Here is a 24520-nt window from a genome sequence, read left to right as displayed (position 1 = left end):
TAAGCCATATAAAAAAAGTCCCGATAAATTTCAAGGAATCAATATCCTACAGACCATATTCACCCACCACTCGTCAATTAAGTTAGAAATCAATAACAGAAAAATGAGGTTTTTTTTTTAAAACTATACTGAGAGATATTTACAAAAATACCTCCAACTGACTCGTAGGTCAAAAAGTAATGATAATAGAAATTATAAAATACTTATAAATGAATGATCAAAGAAATATTCGATATTAAAAGTTGTGGAATATAGCCAAGACAGCACTTAGAGGGAAATGTATGGCCTTAAATGCTTGTATTAAAAAAGAAGGTCTGAAAATTAATGAATGGGCTAAGTATCCAATTTAAGAACAACAGTGAACATAAATAAATAAGCCGGCCCAGGGTTGTGCGATTCTAGGTGGTGGAGCCAGGATTTGGGCATAGCTATGACTGGCTGCGACGCCCTTGCTCCCTTCACTACGCCATATGCCTTTCTCTGTGCTATTTTCCGTAAGACACCCAGTGCCCGGAAATTCTCTCCCTAAGAGCTGAAGGGATGAGCCTACAGGGGACCTCCCTGCGTGAAAAGTTGTTGATAAATCTCACCCGTCTGTCCTTTTACTTGCTCATTCCTTAACTATTTATTGAGCATGTGCTACGTGCCGGACACTGTGCTAGTGGCTAACTTAGTTGGCCCTTCCCTCTGAGTGTTCAATAACTAGCCTTCAGCCTGGGCACAAAGCGAACGCTGCTCCTGCCAGTGCCCACCCCCACCCCCCAAGCTGCCAGAATCTTCTCTGCCACTCGTCAGAATAGCATCCTCGTCAAAAATGACTGATGTCTCTCTTGTCTCTTTCAACAGGTAGACTGAAATTACCATGTGTCCAAATTAAAATTGCATACTTCAAGGATTATTTGAAGGACTATTCTTAGACCCTTTTAAGAAGATTTAAAGAAAAGTGAGTTGGTTTTTTTTTTTTTTTACACTTCAGAGAATATTCATGATTTCAGTTAATGTTACAGGTGCTTTTTTCTCTACCTCTTAAATATGCATTAATAGGTAGACTTTATCTCCATTTATTTTATAATAGTTTTTTTTTCCCCTAAGAATAATGAGCAAGGAATACGGAATCGCTGCTTGCCTTCCCTGTGAGGTTTTTATACGTTCCAAAGGTGCGCGGGGTCTTGGAGGTGAGCAGGTTGGAGGCATGGACCATTCTCTGTGGGTGCTGGAGGCCACAGCAGCATCCCCGTGTCCCTGGCCTGCGCTTGAACCCTCAGGACAGCTGGGGAAGTTAGTATCTCCCCACGTTTAGGATTTTTATAGAGTTCTTCCGTAATCTGGATTTGAAACCCACTCCAGCTCACGTTGCCAGGCCTCTTTCGTGTCTCCTCGACAGTCCTAAAAACGGTTGAATGTAAAGAGCATGTTCCTCCTTGAGAGCTCTTCTTATTCTTTGTTCCTCTAATAATGTCTCACAAGTTGATTTCAAGAGCAGCTCCTGCCCTGGTCACCTTTCAACCCAGTAAGTGTCTCCTTACAATGAGGCCCCAACCTGGAACCAGACAGAGCCTTGCCAGTGTCCTTTGCCCCAGCAGATGGCTGAGAATCAGGGCAGGATGACCCCAGTGAGGAGGCCTGGGCTGCAGTCCCAGCTGTACCCTTGCTGCGTGTTCAGGAAAGTCCCTTCCTCATTCTAAGCTCAGACAAAACAAGGAAAGGAGGACAAGACAGACCCTGAGGTGCCTCCCGCCTCCACATGGAGGGTTTTGCTGACTAACGGTGAAGAAGTTGCTGCTTCTCGCTGCCTCGAGTGGGCCAGGACTTAGAGATGAGCGGGCTCCGGGTCCAGTCCCAGCCCTATCACTAGCTGCTGGTGTGGCCATGGACTGCCACTTCTCGTCTCTAAGCATGTTATTTCCTCACTTGTGAAATAAGGATGTTAATATGTGTTGCAAAGGGTTTGTGTGAGGATGTACTGGGATAATGTACACAAAGCACGTAGTACCTGGTACATAAGAAATATTCCATAAGCAGCAGTCCCTAGTATTATTACAAGTCGTAACAGAGCTACTTAGCTTTAGCTGGAGAAAAAGACAGGAGGTTTCACATTAAAGAGAATTGGAAACTATTGTCATTTAAAATGTGGAATAAGGATTTTTTTTAATTTAGAAATTAAATATAGTGAATATGGCAGCCTTTGTTCACCAGATAGCTGCTGCCTGTGGATACAGAGGTGCTGCTCCGGGTGTGGATGCTACTGGCCAGAGGTGCCCCTCTCAGGTGTCCAGCCCCAGGGAAGACTGCAGGGTCATGTATGGTGGTGTTTTTCAAACTGTGGGCTGTAGTCCATTAGCAGGTAATGAATTTGGTGGTTCCAGATCATCATTTATTAAAGTAAAACAGAGTAAGCCAGTAACCCATAAACTAGGTGAAGATATTTGCATTGTATGTATCCAACAAAGGTCTCATCTCCAAAACGTATATGGTAGGAAAAAAAGAAGAGACTCCTAAAATCAGTAAGGAAAAGGTAGGCAACCTAATAGAAAAATAGGCAAAGACTCAAACAGATATTTCACAGAAGATATCCAAATAGCCAAGAAGCATATGAAAACGTCATTACTCTTTAGGGAATCAAAACTTAAAACCACGATGAAATACTGCTACGTACCTATCAGAACGGTTAAAATGAAAAAACTATACTAGTGTGGCAAAGATGGGAAGCCACCGCAGCTCTGGCACCCTGCTGGGTGAGGTGGGATTGGCTTAATGACTTTGGAAAACCCTTAGCAGCATCGACTAAAGCTGACGGTGTGCATGCCAGCACTTTCACTCCTTGGTATGTCCCCCTGAGACATGCACACGTATGTCCACCAAAACACATGGCCACCAGCAGTGGAATGGAGAAGGCGCCATATAGTCACACAGTGCAATATTGAACACAGCAATAGTGATGGGCCTGAGAAACACAAAACTGAAAGGAGGAAGCAGGCACAAAGAGGCTTTAGGACTGCATTTAATAAAGTACAAAACCGGGCAAAGCTGATCTCTGTTGTTAGGAGTCTGGGTAGTGCTTGCCCTCGGGGAGGGTCGGTCCGTGGGCGGGGGCGGGGGGCGCAGAGGGTTCTCCAGGTCCTAGCACTGTTCTGTCTTTTGATCCGAGCGCAGGTTACATGGGTGTTTTCAATTTGTGAAAATCTGCCAAGCTGCTCATTTACGATATGTACCCTCTACTATACTTATGTCATACTTCAATAAAAGTTTATAAAATGAGCATAACAGAGGAGAAAAATATAGCAGGTCATAAAAGTAAGCATTGTCAGGTAAAACTTCAGTTTCTTGTCCCTCTAAATGCGCGTGTATGGACTGAGGTGAGGTGTTGGGTGCATTTCTTACTGTGGGCACAGTCAGGAGATGGGAGCCGCTGATCTAATCTGACCGTCCCATTTTGAGGCCAGGAATCAGAGACCCAGAGAACAGGGGGATTCAGAGCAGAGCCAGGGGAAGACAGCACTAGGGAGAAGTCTCTAGGTCTCCTGCTGCTGCTGGTTCTGTGCCGCCTGGGCAGAGTGGCCCATTCAGGTTAGTAGGCTCCGTCTGGCACCTTCAGCTCTGGGAGGCAGCCTTGCACTTTCGGTCCAAGGGGAGCGATTGTTTTTCCACCGGCAGACGGTAGAGCTGGAGACCCAGCCACCTCTTCAGGGGCCCGGCTCCAGCTCCAGCTCCCCTGATCGCCTCCCTCCTCCTTCCTGCCTCTCCTGTCGAAATCTGCTCCCACAGAGTGCCGGAAACACCACTGCATGCAATCGTGTTTTCATTTGTGGAAGACGACTGTCATGCCAAAGCTGTTTGATGGTTGTAGAAGTTGGAAAACTGTGAAGAAAATACACTGGGAGAATGAGATCCAACAAAGTGTGCTTCAGTTCTGGCTTTGTGCTTTTGTTTTGTTACAAAATTGTGAGCCCGTTCAGTAGACCTCTTTCTTCTGTAGAGGTCAGGGGTCTCCCGGGCTCCAAAGGTACGAGAAGAGCAAGATGCACCCCATCCCTGTCAGGCAGAGCTGCACAAAACGGGGAATGTTGTGTGGATTTTAAAAGGCTCAGTCTGAGCCTCACTCAGGGCCCGGAACCATCTTAAATAGGAGAGTAGGTAGCATCAGTGGCTTAACAACTCTTTTAACTCTGACCCACAGTGCAGAATGCATGGTCTATCTTAACTCGGGACACAGCGTCACCCAGTTTGGGTGCAGTTTGGGTTGTAACGGCCTAGGCCACCAGTGGAGAAACATCTAGTCCAATCCTGGGAGTATGGAGCCAGAGGGGGCTTCGGAGAAGGTTTCGAACCTGAAGAACTTGAACTAAGGATTAAAGAATGGGAAACCATACAGGTAAGGTTGCTGAGGACTGGCCAGCAGGCTTCTTTCATCTGAAAGAAGCCATGCTGCATTCTGGAAACTGCCTGCAGTTCTGTAGAGTTAAAGTCCCTGAGGGGGTGCACAGGGAGAAGTGGGAGAGGAGCCAGGAGACGTGGACGGGGCAGATGGCAAAGGTCTCTGCGCCCTGACAAGGAGTGTCCAGGGTGAATAGCAAACCATGGCCTGAGATTCATATAGGCAAGAAATAAACGCCTGTCGCCTTGGAGACGGAATAAGAGATGTAGGCAGATGCTAGGAGTGTTGGTGCAGTCCTGGAATTTTGTTTTACGGCACTCACTTGTACCATCTTTGAAGAAAACTTTCAAAGAACTATTCTGATCTAGGCCTGGCTGAAGGCAGGAGCTGGAGAGATGAGTAAGACAGAGTCCCCAGCCTCACACTCCTGCCGAGGACTGACAGTCAAAGCCCAACACAGATTTGACATAGTAGTTATTCTAGGACTAATTATATTAACACATTAAACTGTTTTCTGTTTTCTGTGATACATCAGCCCTACAAAATGTGGTTTTGTTGTTGTCGTTATTATTGTTTTAAGAGAAGGGGTTCCTTATTTAATGATCTGAGAAGCATTATACACTGAATCCCTCTTGGTGGCTCTCAGGGCTACTAGCACACTAAAGGTTCTGAGAAGGCCTGAATAAGCATACTAAAGGCTCTGAGAAGGCCTGCAGTGAGGATGCTAACCTAATGTTTCCCAAACTTATTTACTCAAGAACCCCTTTTTGCATGTCTATTCAAATCCCTCTGTTCTTCAGTCAGGAAACTTAATCCTAGAGAAGGGCCAGTTTGGGACCCTAAGGAAGGAGAGAATGTGGGGCTTCCCTGAGGAGGGGCATTTTGTGTGCATTATACAAGGCCCTGTCTGTGCCTGGCACAGGCTCTGGCCCCCAGTAAGTGCTCAGTAATTGTTACTAAATGAAGATATGGCTACTGCACTTGCCTGGTGAGAAGAGTCCAGAGTTCTCAGTAGAAGCTGGAGACAGAAAAGGTATGCGTAGCAAGGATGCTGTACAAGTGGACCTTTGGCAGTTTAATGTGCATCTCTTTCCTCTTACTCACACCCCCTCTTGATTATTTGGGGAAAAACAACAAGAGGCGGTGAAAGCAAAGTGGTTGAAGGGCATATACGCTGGAGCCAGACTGCCTGGGTTTGAATCCCAGCTCCATCGTGTCATAGCTAGTTCCTTGGACAAGTTGTGTTAACCTTCCTATGGCTCAGTACTTTCATCTGTAAAATGGGCCTAATATGTTAATGAAATGTGTTAATATAAGTCAGGTCCTTAGAATGGGGCCTGGCACATGGTGAGCACTATATAAGCACAAGATATATGCGCTGATCCTCATCTGCTGGCTTCATTCAGTGGTTACCTCCCAGGGCCTTTGCGTCCCCTTTCCCAGGCCCAGCAAACTGAAGAGTCCCATATTCCTGAGCGAGGCAATCTGCAAATTTGCTTTCCCCGCCAGCATCAGGAAGGGCCAGGATGACATTTCTTTATTTTCAATAGTCAGGGCTGTTTGAGGTAAGGCTCAGGTTCCCTTCCCGGTTATTAGTACCCAACCACGCCGGCTGGGTAAATATTTCTGAGGGAATCCAGTACATCTATTATTAATTTACTGCAGGCAGTTCCTGTATTTTCCAGAAATGCTTCTGCCTGCAGATGTTTTTGTAGGCCATGCAGAGTTCTGACCTCAGTGCTTTTCATGGGGTGTGGTGGGAATCAGCTCCTCTTGCCTTTGTCTCCCCAGAGGGGAGGACGAACAGCTGTGTGAGCAGAGGACACAGGGTCCAAGGTGGATCTTGCTGGACCTGATATTGGAGCCAGTGGAATCTTGTTCTTTTAGCTTCAAACCCGGTTTACAGGCCAGAAAAGCCTGGGTATCATTCTTGATACCCTTCACTGTCATGGCTCCACAGCCAGACAGTCACCAAGGCCAAGAGATGCTGTCTCCAAAATGTCATGAATCCAATCCCTGTTCTATATTGCCGTCACTAAGCCAGTCCAAGTGGCCATCCTCTCTCATCTCACCTTCCAAGTCCCAACTTCCCTGATTGCTAAATTAAATCAGATCCCCTGCTTTGTGTTCCCATAGAGCCCCCTTTTGAAAATCACCTTTCAGTCTTTAAATTAGCTGTTCAGCCTCTGCCTTCTCCACTGCATTATAAGCTAAGGAGGGTGCCCATTAGCAATGGTGCCCAACAAACATAAATCTCCCAGGAATAACCAACAGGAGTATGTCCGTCATCCGTCCTTCCTCCCTCCCTCCCTCTCTTACTTTTTCTTAATTACAATTGAAAGGTGACTCGCAATCACCTGGTCAAATTGTGTTCCTCGGAGGAACCCCAAGGCCCATGAGGCAGGACAGGATCCTCAGCACCCCCTCCCCAAGGCCCTCACCAATCCAGCAGCAACCCTACACCTCTCTTAGCCATTGGAATTTCACTTTAGATTTTTTTATAAAAAATAAAAAGCAGTTCTTCTATGATAAAAGGTTTGGACAACACTGATCTATTCTTATAGTCTAATTTTTCAGAGCAAAAATATGCCAAGCACTTGGCATGTGTTCACTCATAAACAAGAAAGGTATTCTCCACATTTTATAGATTCAGAAACTGGTCCCAGAAAAGTTAGGAATTCTTTTTCCATGGTCACACAGCTAGTGTCCAGAGGGTCCAGGATTCCTATCCAGGATCGTCAGTCTTTGCACTGCCACCTGCTGCCTCCCAAAGACCTGTCCTCCCACAGACAATGGGTTCCCGAGCCAGCCTTGCGTCCGGTGTGGCGGCAGCGGCCAGAGTCGGATCGCTGGGATGTAACTGGGCCCCATGTGCTCACAGGGACAGGGCCTTCTTTCCCAGGGTTTCCTGGCTGTGCGACTGTGAGATGCTAATTAGGGAGACATGAAGTCTGTGCGGGCCAGGGAAGAGCTGGGCTGCTCCGCCAAATGGTCGCTCATGCCTGAAATAAAGCTGCTTGGCTGGGAGCCCCACACCTTCAGCACAGCCTGGGTCTTCCTTCCCACGTGTCAGGAATTTCTCCCAAGGAAATCCTGGATAAAGTAGCAACCCAGGAGAAGAACACCGAGTTCCAGATTGTACAGAAGGCAGCATTTGTTTTACCTTGAGTTTTATGGTCTCTCTTGCCTTTCCTTGTCCCCAAGCACAGAGTATTTTGACTTTTACTTTGGGGTAAAGTCCTGCTTATTTGAACAACAATGAAACTGGAAGGGAAGACAGGAATGCTAAGTTCTTGCCCTCGCTCCCTCAAGAACTCACTGTGTGACTTTGGCCCGTCTCATGGCCTCTCTAAGTCTCAGTCTCCCATCTGAGAGGGTTTTGACACCATGAGCACACCCACCGTTGCAAGGATAGCTGAAAGCACTGACTCTAGAGCTGTACTTCCTGATTTGGAATCCCAGCTCTGCCATTACTGATGTGTGACCTTGGGCAAGGTATAGAAGGCCACCATGCCTCACTGAATCCCTCCTGCAAAAGGATGTAACGGTAATGTCTATCTCATACGTTTGTTGTGGGGATTAAAAAGTGATTAGAATACTGGCTCACATCATAGTAAGTTATTTAGTTAGTCATTATGGTGGTGGTGTAGTTGTGATCATTTTCATTCATGAAACCATACTTTGTGATTCTGCACTTTTGTTGGCCTAGGGCATGTCTAAAATCTCCCAGTGGTATTTATACTTTTCGCGTTTATAGGTTGAGAAAATATACGACAGGAAGCTGATATAGATTCAGCAATGTCTTAACTCCACGTGTATCACCATAACAGCTCCTACGTATGTTGTATAAGGCATTGACTCAGTTATAGACAATCTTGGTAAGACAATATACAGGTGCCCCAATCCTGCCGGTAACAATGTGTCCCCCAGTTAGAAACCTCTGATTTAGGTTATTGTTGTTTCTTCTAGCCTAGTTCATGCCCATGGTAGGCACTAAATTCATGTTTGAATAAATAAAACAAGTGACTGGATGGATGGATGGATGGATGGATAAATGGATGGGTGGATGGACAGATGGTTGGATAAATGGATGGATGAATCTGTTTTACATTTGCCTCTTGATTTAGTTTGAGCAGAATAATAAGTGTGTGCAGGTATTAAAGTGTGTGCCCATGAGCATTTGCAGAGAAAGCCCCAGCTATTTCTGTCCTAGGGAAGTAGAGGGTCATAGTTACATACTTTGCATATTCCCCCATCTGTTAGTTTATAAGGTCATTTTTCACTGGAGTCCTTTCAGCTGTCCTGCGTTGACAATAGATAAGCACTCCCTCTGCTTCTCCCATGCTTCCTCCTCCAACAACGAGGACTTTGTGCTGGGAAGATTGCCTGTGGATGCTTCTTTCCCAAGGCCCCAAAGCCTCGTCTGGCTTCTATCAAGGGTATGGGAGGGGGAGGGGACCGAGACATTTGGATTTGGGAAGCAGTGCTGGTGGCCTGGTGCCAACCGAACATATCAGGCTGGGCTAGATAATTCAGTGTCTGCTCTGGGGTGGAGGCAGCCTGGTTACCTGAGCTGGTTATCCAGCTATTTGCAGGCACCGCCCTGGAAAACACCGAGCTCTGGTTTCCCAGAGCCTTTCGCTCCAGGCCCAGGAGAGGATGCAGCTCTGGAGAGGATGAGTGGGCGGTCGCAGAGGAGCAGGCAGCCGGTCTAAGGGTGTGGAGAATCTCACCCCAAAGGGGCAAGAGCCTGCTGTGGCTACTTCCTCACAGGGCTTCAGTTCTCTAATGAGATTAAAACGCCAGCAGCCTGTCTCTGCACACACTTACCTAGGAACACATTGGTTTCAGCTGCTCAATGAGTGTTCTAAGAAAGGTCTGGGCAGGCGCCTGGCTGATGCCTTGTTGGTTAGAATACTAAATGTGTCGCCCTTTGAAAGCCAGTGGTTGCTGGACAGCAAACCCAGTGTTGAGACTTCCTGGGTAACCCTTACATCCCCACTGTTTCCACGTGCTTATAAATCAGTGAGCCGATCTGGGTATGGAATGGTTATGACAGCAATCTTGATAACAAGAAGGACAACAGTGATGATGATTATCAATCACAGTAATAAGCAGTGGTTATCAAACCTGGATGCTCACCAGAAACACCCAGGGGTTGGTTGGTTGGTTTGCTTATTGTTTTTTGTTGTTTTGAAAATAAAGACTCCTGGAGATTCTATTTCTCATCTACACCTAGGGGCCTGGGAATCTATATGCTTAACAAGTGCACTGGGTGATTGTGACATACCTGGCTGAGCCCTGGCTTTGGGGACTGCTAGTCAATGAGGGAACATGGGACCCAGACTGGTGTCTGACTGCCACTTCCCAAAGGTGTGTTCTCATACCTGTTGCTTAGCCTCTGAGCCTTAATTTTATCATCTTTAACACACTGACTGCCACACTAGAAAACAAATTTTTCCTTGAGGCCATAGTGTTTTATTACGAAAATAGAATAAAAACTTTGAAAACAAAATGATCCTGTTTAATTTAATGAAAAATTTATTTGTTATTGTTTTTCTGTGTGTGAATTATATGCAACTTGAAAAATAGTTCACGTGTCTCCCAAGGTAAAGAGACATGTGAGTTACATATGCTTCATGAGGCCCCGGGCTCAAAACTAGCTTGAGTTAAGCACAACTCACGTGGCAGTTAATATGTTAAAACAGAATTAGGTAAATGGTATAGGTGCTATGGAAATAGTATGGCAATTCCTCAAAAAATTAAAAATAAAATTTCCATATGATCCAGCAATTCCACTTTTAAGAATATACCCAAAAGAATTGAAAGGGGGGCCTTGAAGAAATGTTGCGCATCCACAGATAGAGCAATATTATTTACGATTACCAAAAAAGGTGGAAGCAACCCAAGTATCCATCAACAGATGAATGGATGAGTACAACGTAATACATAATACAATGGAATATTATGCAGCCTTAAAAAGGAAGGAAATTCTGACACCTTTTACAACATGGATGAACCCTGAGGGCATTATGTAAGTGAAATAAGCCCGTCACAAAAAAGCAAATATTGTGTGATTCCACTTACATGAAGTACCGAGAGTAGTCGGATTCACAGAGACAGAAAGTGGGTGGTGGTGGCCAGGGGCTGGGGGAAGGGGAAATAGGGCTTTATTGTCTAGGGGTACAGAGTTTCAGTTTGGCAAGATGAGAGGAATTCTGCAGAAGATGGTAGCACAGTGTGAATGTACTGAATGCCACTGGCCTATGCACTTGACAAGGGTTAAGAATAGTAAATGTTATGTTCTATGTATTTAACCTTAATTTTTTAAAAGTGGATTAGGTAATATCTTCCCTCCAAAGTTATTCTGAGAATGGCATAAAATATTATAGGATCCGCAAAGGGCCTAACGCAGTGCCTGACACACGGTACATGCCCCAAAAGTGTTTCTCCCTCTTCCCTTTATCATTTGCCAGGTCCTTCCGCAGGCATTGTCTTACCCAGGGGCTTCTTACATGTTCCCTGCACAGACGTGTCTGAAGGAAAGGGGACAGGGAACTAATGTTTGTTGACGGCTAATTATGAATTAGCCCATTTAACCCTTATTTACCCTTGGGACGTGTGCATTCTCATTTTATGGATGAAGAAACTGAGGTTTAGAAAGGTTAGATGACGTACGTAAGATCACAGCAGTAAGACGAGGCAGAGCTGGGCTAGGCTCACCGCATGCTTTCACACGTCTCTTGGCCTGTGGATGGCTGAGGACAGTGGCTGGCGCTCTCCAGAGACTGTGCCAAGAGCTACACTTGCTGGTTGACTTGAACATCATTTGAGGCAGTGGGAAGTTTGGTTGAGAGTTTTCCCTGGAATCCTTAGGGGACGTGGAGACTTGATTAAGCCACGGTCATGTTTGGCCCCCTCATCACCTGGGAGGAGCTCAGAGCCAAGCCCTCAGCAGCCCCAGCTGCTATCAGGCAAGGTCCAGTCATGCTCACAGCATCTAAGTGACAGCCCCTTCTAGTGACTGGGGTTGTTTGACACCAGACGGGCTCCAAATCAGCCTTGAAAATAGCCATCTGTCTACTTAGGCCACCCGGAAAAGATTGTGCTCCTCGGGTACAAAAGAACGCTGATTTCCCTTACAGCGTGTCCTGTACGTGCCTGGCTCTGAGACAGAGAGAGATGAGGAGAGGAAACCACGTGGGCACCGTGTGGTCAGGGCCCCAGGGGTGTGGTCACTGCCAAAGTCAACAGCAGGGTTAGGGTTTTACTGCAAATGCATGAGTTGACTTGGGCAGCAAATTCAAAAGCTGCATTATCAATGTCGCCGTCAAAGCAAATTGAATAGTTACATTGGATGACTGAATTAAAAAGAGGATGATGATGATGATGATGATAGTGGTGGTGCTGAGAATGATGTAGGCAACTTGAACTGGAGAGCAAATTGGATTACCCCAAAAAATAAAAAATGAAACTTGTACTTACCATATGCAGGACCTGTGCTAAGCACAGCACACACATTTCCTCCATTTTTGCTTTAAAAGTCCTATAAGGAAGACAGTATCATCTGTTTTGCAGATAAGAAAGACTGAAGCCAGGTGACTTATGTGTCCAAGGCAACGTGGCTGATGTTGATTTAGAATTGGGACCTGAGGTCTACCTGGCCCTAGACGGGTTTCTGCCTCCAGCAGATTTAGTATGTATAAGTAAATCAGGGCTGATTATTCATTTTCAGAAACAAAATCATTTACTTGCTTTGTAGGAGGAGTCCTTTAAAAAGTAACTCTCACCTAGTGCATTTAACATAAAACCCTGATTATAAAGATTCATTTGGGTGAGAGCATTTTCAAAACTAATCCTTCCCATCTGTATGTCTGCAATACTGTTTCACAGCACTGTCATGGTATTGAGTTAAACAATCAACTCAACTTAGACAAAAGTTCATCACTGTTTTTCTCTATGGCAGCAGCATCTATTTGGCCCCTACCAGTGGTTAAACAGTAGGCTGTCATGGCGATGTACTGCATTTGAATCCCAGCCCCATCCCTTCCTAGCTATGTGAGCTTGAGCAAGCTATTTAGCATTTCTGCATCTTGGTTTCTTCATCTGTGAAGTAGGCATAACAACTGGGTATTTATACATAATGAACGTTAAGCCCTTATTCCAGAGTGTCACAGAGTAAGTGAGGAATGTCATCTGTAATTTGCTATGCCCACCCGACAACCTCCGGAGGATAATTTGACTTTCTCTGGGCAGACTAACGTGGACAGTTTTGTTTCTCAGTGTCAACAAATATATTGACGTTCTGCTTTGTGCTTCAGTCTCGTGTGAACTTTCCAAGTGTCTTCAGGTCCTCTTACCACTGGGCTGCTGATAAATTTGGGTTTCTGGAAAAGCCAAGTTATTGTCCTGACCCCAGAGTGGAGAAAATTTCCTCAGATTCTGCCTCTCCTGTCTGCCGACCCAGGGCCTCCTCACAGTAGAGAAAAACCTAGAATCTTAGAGTCAGAGCGGACCTTGCAGATTATTACATAGCAGGAGCTAGCGGGCAGGCAGCTTGGCCTCTGAGGTCTAGGTGAGGCGGCTGGTGTGACAAAAGGAGCAGAACCCTGCTTCGCTGCTTGAAGGCCCAGGGCAGCCCCCTGCGCCCACCCTTCTGTTTCCTTACCTTGCTCACAGGGTTCTGTTGTCTCAGGCAAGAGCTTGGAATGCCCAAACAGGGACAGGATCCAGGGCCAGGGTGGGGAGTTAGAAAGCCTCACCCTCTTTCAGATGCTTGGAATCCTCGAGAACAAAGGCAGTTGGATTTTCAGGTCTGGAGTTCAAGAAAGAAGTCAGGACTGGAGAATAAAATTTAGGATGAAGCCCCAAGAGTAGATGTGATCACCCAGGAGAGGATGTAGCATGAGGAAAAAAAAGAACAGGTCAAGTTTATTGCAGTAACTTAGGGGAAATGAAGTTCCGAGCTAGTCCGTGGTAGTGGGAATGGAAGGAAAATGACTAAGGTGTAGTCAATAGGATGTGGTTTCTGCTGATTTGAGAGTTGGGGAAAAGAAATAGAGATGATTCAAAGTTGATGAAATCCCAGGCCCTCCCCACCTGAGGCTGGGCAGGTCACTTCTTATTTATGCTCCCACCAGTCTCTGCCATGGCAGAGCCCACAGTGTATTGTAATTGTCTGTGTGTGTGTCAACATCGTCCACGTTTCTGCCGTCCAAGGGCTTATTCACTTCCTTGCGTGGAAGCGAATACTCATTGTGAAAAATTTGCACAAGCATTGAAAGGTCCTAAATCAAATAGTGTACCCCCACTCCAGCCCTCACTACCTCCCTTATCATGCTTTATTTTTCTTCCCAGCACCACCTGTCTCAGATAATTGTTTGTTACCCATTTCCCTGACAAGCATTTAAGCTCGATAGAGCAGGGCTGGCCTTGGTGTGCTTTGTTCACAGCTGTATTCCCGAGCCTAGGAGAGCACTCAACATGCTTAATAAACATTCACTAAATATCCTCTCACCCTTCATGGCCCCAGGCTGATTATCCCTAATTCCGACTCTGCCCACGTAGCATGGTTTCCTACCTACCCCGGCCACTGCCCCGGAGATCCTTACCTGGACACAGGGACCCAAAGGCCATCTGCGGTATTCTCTTTTGAGTCATTGGACTGTCATGTCCCTTGGTGAAGACACTCTGATGAACAGGACCAGTGACATAAACTGTGGGGTATAGTGCACAATAAAAATGCGGGGCCTCTTGTTCAAAAAGCTAAGAATGCCAAGGTGGGCACAGCAGGGCATTCGACCAAGCGTGGTTGATTCTGAGCAGCTGCACAGGTCGCGTGCCCACGAAGCCAGCCTTGCTGATGAGGACCTGACCTCAGAAGGCTGTGAATACAATACCAGGCTCCAGATTTATATTTTGTCGTGTAGAAAATAAAGGATTACAGAAGGATTTTGAACAGAGGCGACATTTAAAGTTTATTTCATTGTCCTGACTGTAACTCGTACTCATTGTGAAAAATTTGCACAAGCATAGGAAGATATAGAGTCCTGTTCATCTCCTCATCCTCCCACCTCTTGCTCTGCCGACACCAAATCCGAAAGTAGCCAGTGAACATTTGGTGAATTCCTATCTCTCTGAGGTTTCTCTCTACGTAACGTAGTTAAGATGGTGCCTCAGCTACAACTTCACGTCCTGCTTTATCCACATGACATTGAAAGGGGAGGAGGGGCTTTTAAAATGCATGCTTGGGGAGGTTGGCCTGGAAGCAAGGTTACAGAGTGGACTCGGGGTACAGGGTTGGCAGCAAGGGACTGAGATGAAGGCAGAGTTGAGGCCCTGGGACAGAGAACCAAGGACACTCTGGACTCAGGGGTTGGAAGTGGGAGAGGAGGCGGTTTGGAAGCCGAAGCCTCTCTGATGGGAGAGTGACCACAACCCCCACCCTTCTGAAATTCCCTTGATGCATGGGAAAAACCTCAAGGTCTGGCCATGTTTTAGGGGGGTTCTGCAGGTGACAGCAAACACTGGGAGTCATTCCTCTTGATCTCCTGCCTCTTAAGGCTGTCCTTCCCCTCTCTGCTGGAATTCAGACCCTGCAGGCCGGACTCCAGGACAGCCTGTGGCAGCAGCAAACGGGAAGCCACGGAGAGAGCAGGCATGACGTGGTCCGGGTTCCCAGTGTCCACAGCAGACACCACGGGGCTTGGAATTGCCCATTTTGTTGGTAATCCTCTGTGCCTGGGCTGGCAGAGGGGAGAGTTAACATTGTCATTGGATCGTTAATTGTGCGTTTCATGAATTTTCATGTTTCCGCTTGCAAGCTTAATGTTGCTTTCTCAGTGAGTTTTTTTGTCCTTGAGCGCAAGAGACTTGTAATTACAGAGTGTTGTGGATTGCAGAGGGTGATTAAAATGGATTTTGTGAAATCTGAAGCATCCCCCTCTCTTACACACACACACACACACACACACACACACACACACACACCCCAGTGCAGTAGGCGGGGGAGTGACTCAGACAGAATCCCGTGAGGTTCAGAGAATCAGGATGGAAAGGACATGAATTTTCTTCATGCTTCTTCCTCCCTGGATTTTGGATCAGATCCAGCCTCCTCCCCCTTCCTCTCCTCCCTCTCCTCCTCCGCCGCCCTTTCCTGAATAAAGTCCAGCTCTATCCCTGACCCCAGCTAACTCTGACTCCCAGGGCTGGCCGCTTTCTCACTGCAAGGGATGATAAAACAAGAGCAGATTTTCATCCTTGCTTTTGTATTGCTGTTAAATGTGCTTCATTATCACCACAGTCAGCCCGTGCTCCCGTCTGAGCATAGAGGCCCGAAAATTGCTGAAACCCGTGAGGATGTAAGAATCCCTGTTTCGGTGTCTCTTCCTCCTGGGACAAGTTGGTGCTTGATGAAAGCAAGATCTGATCTCCACCTTAGTTGGAATCAGGAATGGCTGGTAGGTGCTGGGAGGATGCTTAAAGATTAAGTGACCCAGAAGTGGGGGATGGGGAGGAAGGCTGGGGATGGCTGGAAGGCTCCCTGGAGGAGGTGGAACTCTGCCTTGAAGAAAGTAGAGGATCCCAGTGGGATCCCTAGAGAAGAACAGCAGGGCATCAGGGAGTCCAGCCTGGCTACACTGGAAAATGATCCCCTAGGATGAGCCTCCTTTACCAGTGAGGAAACCACGTCAACTTACTTGAGTGCAGGGGTGTGTGATATCAGTGCTGGAACGCACTTGGGAAGTCATTTGAGCCAGTGCTTCTATTTAAAAGAACCACCTCTACTCCACGACAGCCAGCCTGACCCTGACCCAGCCTGAACCTACCAACGGTTCCCCCAACCTCCCCACCCACCTCTTATCCCCCCACCTCTCACTCCAACTCCCAGACCCCCACTTCCTGTGAGCGCAGTCCTGAATTACCCCCCTCAGCTGTATGTCCTTGAGCAGTGAGCAACCTGCCCAACCACAGCAGCAGCCCTAGAGCAGAGCCTAAACCAGGTCTCTCTTTTTCTCTGTTTATGCTCTCTGTGTCCCATAATATACCATATGCTCCACCATGCTGAACTCTGGGTTTCTGAGTATCCTTACATCTCAGAGCTTAACAACCCATGTTTTAGAATTTGATTGTTCATATTATTTACGCGCAAGCATATACAAATTAACAGACACAGGGATGCTCACGTGTGGGTGTGTGCACGCATGTCCCGTTTAGATATTCAAAGATGGTCCTGCTGATGGCAGAACATGGTCACGGCTGGGCAGAAAAGACCCCTCCTCTGCACCCCACGCAAGGGCCGAGGCGGGTTCCAGCTGGCTTCTGCAGCCACATCACCCACCCCACCTCTCTCTGCTCATACCTTGCCCTTCTGCAGTGAACCTAGAGTGCCCTGCATGGATGGTATTTTTTTATAACTCCGTATCTTTGTGCTGATCCCTCTGCCTGGGGTGCGCTTCTAGCATGATTTTCTGTCTAACAAATTCCTTCAAGCCAGGATTCACCCACACCTCCTCTCTGAGGCCTTCCTGGACGCCCACCCCCTTTCTCTGTATGACCGTGTTCCCTGTGTAGATAGCGTCTACTGCATGTGCAGTGCTCTGTTGTATGGGGTCTCTATGGCAGTCTGTCCTGCTAGAGTGTGGGCTCCTGGAGGCAGGCCCCTGGCCTCACCCGTGTCTGTGCCCTGTGCCCAGCACAGGTCCTGGTCCACGAAGGAGGCTCCGAGAGTGGTGGTTGTTGGGTGGAGCTGATACCCTTTGTGTGAATGAGTTGGCCCTGAGAGAGGAAGGGAGCGCCTTCACAGCACAGGGCCCGGGAAACAGGCCGCAGCCTCATCGCCAGGGACAGCAAGATCGGGTGCTTCACTGACAAAGGGCCTGTCTCTCAGATACTGTGCCCCGGATTCCAGTGTCACCATTTCCAAAGCAGGCACATCCCGTCCGTCCTCCCAGATGGGAGCCGTGCAGCAAGCTGACCTCCTTTTTGCCCTGAGCTTTGGAACTCACCTGAAATGCACATCCCCATGGGCCTGGCTTGGCCTACAGTCTATGCTTCAACCTGGAGATCCAGAAGCCCCAAAGAGACAGTTCTTTCCTCTCCTAGGCCAGCATGTCACCTGTCAAAATGCTGACAGGGAGAGCAGGCAGCTGCTAAGAGAATCCCCTGATCTGTGTTTCTGTCACCAGCACTCATCCCCTAGCACCTGCTGGGCCGTGGACTCCAGGCACCAGGCCCCAGCTGCCTGCCCAGGGTGCTGGGAAGGGTTACAGGGCAGCACAGCTTCCGATCTCCTCTGCTCCAGGCTGGTTAGGGCGGGGGCTGCGGTTCCGGACCAATGTGCCCTCTTCTCCATGTGCTGTGAGTTGATAAGGGCTGGGCTCCCTAGCAGGTTCGCGACAGTGGGTAAAACCTGCCCCCCCCGAAGGTGATGCAGGGGAGAGGGTCTCCTATAAAGTGGGCCGGGCTTCAGGCCGTGTGGGTGATGCCGGTGCAGGTGCACAACGTGTCCTGGCAGCAGAGAGGGAGGAGGTGGTTATTTCTGCTGCAGAGGACCGGGGAATACTTTGTAGAAGAGGTGATATTTAAACGAGGCTATGCTTTGAGAATAAGCAGGAATGCACCAGCAGGAAATGTCATCTGGGATCAGACCATGGAAGGAAGCGGGCAGGAAGTAAGGGAAGAAGTAACAGAAGCAACAATAGCTGCATTAGTATTACCAGAGTGACAGGTACGGATTATTTCATTTAATGCTTACGACAACCCTGTGGGCAGCCCCATTTTACAGTGAAGGGAACTGAGGCACAGAGAGGTTCAGAATTTCCCAGAGTCACACAGCCAGTAAATGGCAGAACTAGGATCCAAAACCAAACTGTTTTTGTTCCAAAACCCACTGCCTTTATAAACACTGAAGATATCTGAGTGCCTATGATTTGGAAGGCACTGGGTTAGGAACTTTCCAAATGTATACTTACTAAACCCTCTCAGCCATCCTTTGAAACCCTTCATTCCCTTTTTGCATGTGGAGAAGCAGAAGCTCGGAGAGGTTCGCCAGCTTGAGCCTCGCCATCCTGCCTGGCTCTGAAGCCCTCCCCGCCGCATGGCGACGGCAGAACCAGCCTCTCGGTCCTGTCCATCTTCTGCAGCCCCCGCTCGCTAGAAGCCCTCCTTGGCTCATCCCCTGGGCAGCTCACAAGCAGAACTGCTGCTTCAGAAGCCCACAAAAAAGGCTGGTTCGTTTTCACGCCGGGGGAAGCTCACCCCGCGTGACCGCCTCTGCCTCCACGGCAATTAGGCCTCGTCACACCACGCCTGCCAACGGTGCGCCTTGTACTTGGCCAAATTTATTGGCTAGCTAAATTAATCACATTTTAAAAATAAGAAGGGGAATAAATAATAAGTGGCAATATTCTGCTTCCATAAAAACCACCTGCAGCTTGGAAAGGTAGTTGGCACCTCACTTCCTTGAAGTGCCACACGTCCCTGCTCGCGGCCATAAATGTTAACATCCCTCCGTAGGCAGATAACCAGCTCCGACAGGAATCCGCAGATGTGTGCGCAGTGACTCACCGCATATGCTGGCGTCATAAAATTGAGGAGATGGAATTATCCCAGGCCTGCCGGATGGCAGAGAGAAAATCTCAAACCATGGGTGCTTGTGATTCTGTGTGTCTGTGTGGGGAGGGCGTGGGGGAGAGGGAAGGAGGGAGGTGAGGAGGAAGGACAGACAGGGGACGGAGCAACAGCCCAAGAGATCCTCAGCTGAACAGTCACCAAATGTGACCCATTTCTGTGCCAGGTGCCTTGTGGTCACTCGGTTCAGTGGCCAGTGCCACTGCTGGCCTGGGAGCCACTGAGAAAAGAAGATGGCCTTCTTAAAATGTTTTCAATTAATATTTATATCTTCTTCCAATTATAAAATAATACTATGAAAATGATGTTGTGTCCTTCTCAGGGGACATTTGGAGGCACAGGATGCCCTTTGGTCTCTTATTGGCGTTGCTAATATTGATCAGTTGGTTAAGATGGTGTATCCATCAGCATCTTCCAGGAAAAGAGAACCAACAGAGTACTTTATATGCACACACATACACATATATACACTACATATAGTACGTGTAATCCCTTAGTACATACAGATACACTTATTGTAAGGAATTGGCTCCTATTTTTGTGGGGGTGGCAAGTCTGAGATCTGCAGGCCAGGCCGGCAGGCTGGAACTCAGGCAGGCGGTGACGCTGCAGTCCCGAGGCGGAATGTCTCTCTCTGAGAAACCTCAGTTTTTGCTTTCAGGGCCTTTCCACGGGTTGGACGAGGCCCACCCACTTCACGAGGGCCCTCTCCCTTACTTAGAGTCAACTGGCTGCAGACCTTAGCCGCAGTGCAGCACACCTTCACAGCAACACCTGGGTCAGCGTTCGAGGAAATGACTGGGTGCTGCCGCCTGGCCTGGCCTCGCTGACGTGAAACTAAGCATCGCGGACGGTTTCCCGTTCCTCCCCCTGCCATTTTTCCTTTTGTAATAAGTAAAAATTTTGTTGGGAGATACTTTGAGACCATGCAAGTATTCTCCTCCTCATCAAAACTTTCCCCTTTGAGTTAGCATCTCTTGTCGATTCTTGCTGTAATCAAGTTTTACTGTGCCAGTTACACAAAGAGCTTTCCCTTGGAGAAGGGGTTTGGGGAGCTGACTTCAGGTCCCAGCTCTACCACCCACTCATCACACGGCCTTGGACAAGTTACCTGATGTTCCCGATCCAGGGTCCTCCCTGCTCAAATAGGGGGGACGGTATTTTCCCCAAAGCTTGGAATGTCCCTTAAATGCAGTAATGTGTGACAATGCCAGGCACAAAGAAGGTATCCCATAAATGTCTGTGGCATCAAGGGCTTTAAATAGACACATCCATGCCTCGGCGAAGCAACGGCTGATCTTGCTACTGGACAGCGTCGATTAGTGGAGTGATCTGAAACCCCTGGAAAGTTCCTTGAGGAAAATCACTATCCTCTTATCATTCTCATCACGGGATGCAATGTCAAGCCCTGCTGACTCAGGGAGCATTGACCCACTGTGCTTGGAGACACTGTTGGAAAGGCTTTCCTGGAGCCCGTGACATTCTAGCTGAGTCTTGAAGGATATGGCTGGAAGTCCGGCGAGGGAGGGAGACATTCCAGGTGGAGGGAATGTCATGTGCAACAGAGGTGGGCGGGGAGAGGGAGAAGGAGCGTGGCTGTCTTGGAAACTCGGGTAGGTGCTATTAAATTTCCAGCGAGAATCACAGAGGGAATTGTCGATTTGTATTTCTCCTATTATTGCTGTTATGACTATGATTATCACTAGTATTCTCAAGTAATGTGCACACAGTAGAAAATCATTATGCCTCATGAGAAGCAGCAAGGCACAGTGATTATGAAATGGACCCTGTAGCCAGACTGCCTGGGTTCAAATCCCAGCTCTGCCAACTTCCTGGAAGTAGGACCCCAAGCAAGTTAATTAACCTCCCAGTGCCTGTCTCCCCATCTGTAAAACGGAAGCAACAGTAATAGTAACTTTCTCATGGGACTGTAATGTTGATTAAACAAGTTCATGTTTCTGAAGGCCTTAGAACAACAGTTCCTGGCAGGAACAGAGTAAGCGCTATATACTTTTTGATAAATGAGAAAGCAGATTCTACACATTTACTCTTCGAACAAAGAGTTATTATAGTTTTCCTTTCAACTACCGAACAAAGTGTTATTAATGCTGTTATGTATCTCCAATCCACTTACATTGCAGCTTTCTTGGCAGTGGCTCTAAAGAGGTAAAGTCACTAACCTGCTGTTGTAGAAAGAGAAGACGGACGTCAGGAGATGTGAGTTCCTGTCCCATCTCTGCCATTACCCTGCACTGTGACCTGGGACAAGGTCCCCCTCTGAACCTCAGTTTTCCCATCTGTAAAGTGGGAGAGTTGAGCCAGCTGTTATCAAAGGGCATATCCAACCCTAAGCCCTGAGTGTCAGTGACCTGCTCAGTGGCTTCACTTCAGGGACAGGCAGGAAGACTGATGTCCATCAGGTACCTACTACATCCCAGGCACTGCTGGGCCCTCTCCTCCTATGCTACTTCACATAGTCCTCACGGCAACCCCACCGGGGAGATATTATATTCTCACGTTGCAGTTGCAGACTCTGAGGTTAGGTGGCCAGCTGGTCACTCCACTGGTAGGGGGCACAGCCAGGACTATAGCCGGGGACTGCCTGTCCCTCTGCACCTTCTTCCCATTGGTCTGGGCTTCTTCCCCAGAAGGTATTCAGCACAGGTTTAATGAGAGAGCGAGTGAACAAAAGCATCGCTGCTCAGCTATGTTGGGGAGATGTCCCCCTCCCCTCCTCCAGGTAGCTTTGCCTGGAGCCAGACCTGAATTAGGATCCTGCCTTCGCCACTTACTCTGTGACTTGGGGCACATTATTTAACGTTTAGGCACCTTAGTTTCCTGGTCCATAACAGGGCGATAATAATTCCTACTTCATGATTATTTCAAAGCTTGAAGAGAGCACGTATGAAACATTAGCATAGTGACTAGAATCTAGGTAATTTTTAAAAAATAGTATAACTTCTTGTTTGTGGTTGTATGAATCAGTGGTTCTCAGATTTTGAGATTTCATGGAAAAGTAAAATATCAAAATAACAGTTGCCACCTTTGTGTTTTGCTAAATATGCCCTTAGAATATAATTAACATCTAGCACCATTAATTCATAATAGTAAGTAGCATCCGCCCAGCACTAAGCTGATTCTTTCAACCACCAGCTACGTGATTACCTTGCTCTTGCAAACTGCTTCTCAGAGCCAGCCCTTTCCTTATTTGATTTAGAGAAACAGTTGCCAAATGGAAGTTTGAGGTCTCCTTTAGGCAGACTATGGGGCTGAAACTGGCCAAAGGAAGAGGGAAAGAAATAGGGGCTGACCAACCTGGCCCACTTGGCAGGCCCCTCCAGCTCTACCCTGACACAGTCTCTTTCCTGCCCCAAGCTTCAGTTGGCTCATCTGTAAAATGAGCCTAGTGACAATTCTGGGCCAGCCTCCCAAGGCTGTCGTGAGGATCAGGAGCAACAGAGGAAGAAGCATATATTACAGTCTGTGATGTGCTGTTTACATAGGAAGGACCAGCACCATTGTGATCTCTGACCTCAGTGAAGCCAGTGAGAACAGCTGAGAAAGACGAGAAGAGTGGGATTTTGATGGTATAAACCCCAGAGCATGGTCAAGTCAGTGTCCTTACACGTCCTTTGTTCCTGGGTTTCCAAACTGGAGGTCTTTACCTAATGTCAAGCCGGATCAGTTTGGAGACACAAGTGACATGAATTTGTTTAAATTTCAACTCAACCAGAATTTCGAGAAAGCAATAACAGAAATGGAAGTTCCAAATGAAGCCAAATTATATTCATTGGTTTTACATCAGCTATTAAATATGTTGAGAGGGGGAAATTGTGATTTCACTCTCTTTTAAACTGAAGTTGGGGTTAGTTGGGGGTTCACACCTGTGCTATATTAAGTTGTGGGTTCATTCAGGTATAATTACAGAATTTAGTTATAAATTGATCCTTACTGGCATGTACATGTATGTATCTATATATCAGAAAACTTTTCGGGATATTTTTAAAAGCCTTTTAAAAATAACATCTACAACTAAAGCCTATAATGGTTAAGCCACTAGCTCCAGGCAGCTATTCAAGTGGGGCTTAGAACCTTTACGGGGGTGCTTGGCCTGAGTGCTGAGACCCTGGGAGATTGTATAAATCTCTCCAACCAGTCATTGCTCAAGGGATAGAGGCAGAGCCCGTGTCCCGTCTCCTTCTCAACCCTCTCTGACGCTTGCAAAGTCCTTTTGCACAGTAGATCCCTCACCTGAGAAGTGGCCCCATTCTCTCTACTTACCCAAAGCCCTTTCACCCGGTAATAACACTTTAATGAAAACAAGCAGACCATCATTCAAAGGCATTTGCACCCAGACGCTCATTGGCAGCACTGCTTGTCAGAGCAGGAGGACTGGAACAACCTAAGTGTCCACCTGTAAGGGCTGGTCAATCAGTTGGGGTTACCCCATGCAGGGAAATGGCGCACCTCCTTTAAACACAGTGCTGTCCAGCGTGCATATGGATGAGAAAGACACTCGTGATATAGTAAGTGCGGTGGGGGAACAGATTAGAAAGCAACATAAATGAAAAGGTCACATCTTTAATTTTAAAAAAGTCATTTTTTAAGCACATGCAGAAAATGTCCAAAAGGACAGCTATGCACTCAAATGTTCACTGCGATTCTCTCTGAGTAGTGGGGATGCAGGGAGTCTTTATTATTTTCTTTATTCTTTCCTGCAGTTTCAGTTACAAAAATTTCTTGAATACCTACTAGACAAAATCCTTGCCTCTGAGACACTTACAATCTTGTTGGGAAAAGACAGAGAATAAATAATTAGACAGTTAATTCTGAATGCTAACAAGTGCTGGGAAGAAAATGAGACGATTAGTTTGAGAAAGACTGACAGAGCAGGGGTAGGTAAGACCACTTCAGCTGGGATGGCAAGGGAAGGCCACTCTGTAGGGGACACTTAATTGAGAGAAATAGGAAGGGGCGTCCAGAGGAAATCTTGGGTAGGAGTGTTCTAGGAAGAAGGATCAGCTAATGCAAAGGCCCTGGGATGACAGGGAATCACGTGCAATAATGATGCATCATGTCTATAGTCAGAAGAAATCATTTTATTCAAATATCCTTTCGACCCATTCAAAAGACCATAGGACCTGTCTGAATCCTCCTGTCCTGGAGGCCCAATCAGATAGCGGTGGGCACAGACAGGTGAGGAGTGGAGGAAGGTGCCCTTCATGCGCCCACTGTGCCATGATTCTCTAGAGCGGTCATCTGCCGAGAGGCGAGCTCAGGGCTTGCCTTACTTTCCTCGATTTTCAGCAGTTTTTTTTTCCTTTACGTTTTGGCGTTTCTGAAAGCAGAAAGTGTCTTACAATCAATGTGTACATTTAAGGTAGTGCTTTGTTTTCCTTTCTCAAAAAGGCTATTACTGAATCGATGGTGCTGGCATCTTAGGACTGATGAAATGCAATGATGTATGCGAGTGTTGCTAAGAGGACTGGTCTTGGGAAGTGGAAGGGAAATCAG

The 24520-nt window shown here is 47.2% G+C and overlaps 1 protein-coding gene across 1 annotated transcript in view; it reads left to right on the top strand.

Annotated features, from left to right (window-relative positions):
- Nucleotides 1-889: 889 nt before the first annotated feature.
- The window catches only part of TENM4 (teneurin transmembrane protein 4), a 431524-nt gene continuing 407893 nt past the window's right edge, over nucleotides 890-24520 (top strand). Inside the window, exon 1 of the mRNA XM_012651003.1 lies at nucleotides 890-943. The gene's annotated coding sequence lies outside the window, so the exon portion shown is untranslated. The remainder of the gene's footprint in view (nucleotides 944-24520) is intronic.

This window comes from Propithecus coquereli, unplaced genomic scaffold (genome assembly GCF_000956105.1).
Source record: "Propithecus coquereli isolate 6110/MARCELLA unplaced genomic scaffold, Pcoq_1.0 Scaffold344, whole genome shotgun sequence".
Lineage (NCBI taxonomy): Eukaryota > Metazoa > Chordata > Mammalia > Primates > Indriidae > Propithecus > Propithecus coquereli.
Note: the sequence above shows the minus strand (reverse complement) of the source record. Positions and strands in the feature narration are given on the sequence as shown.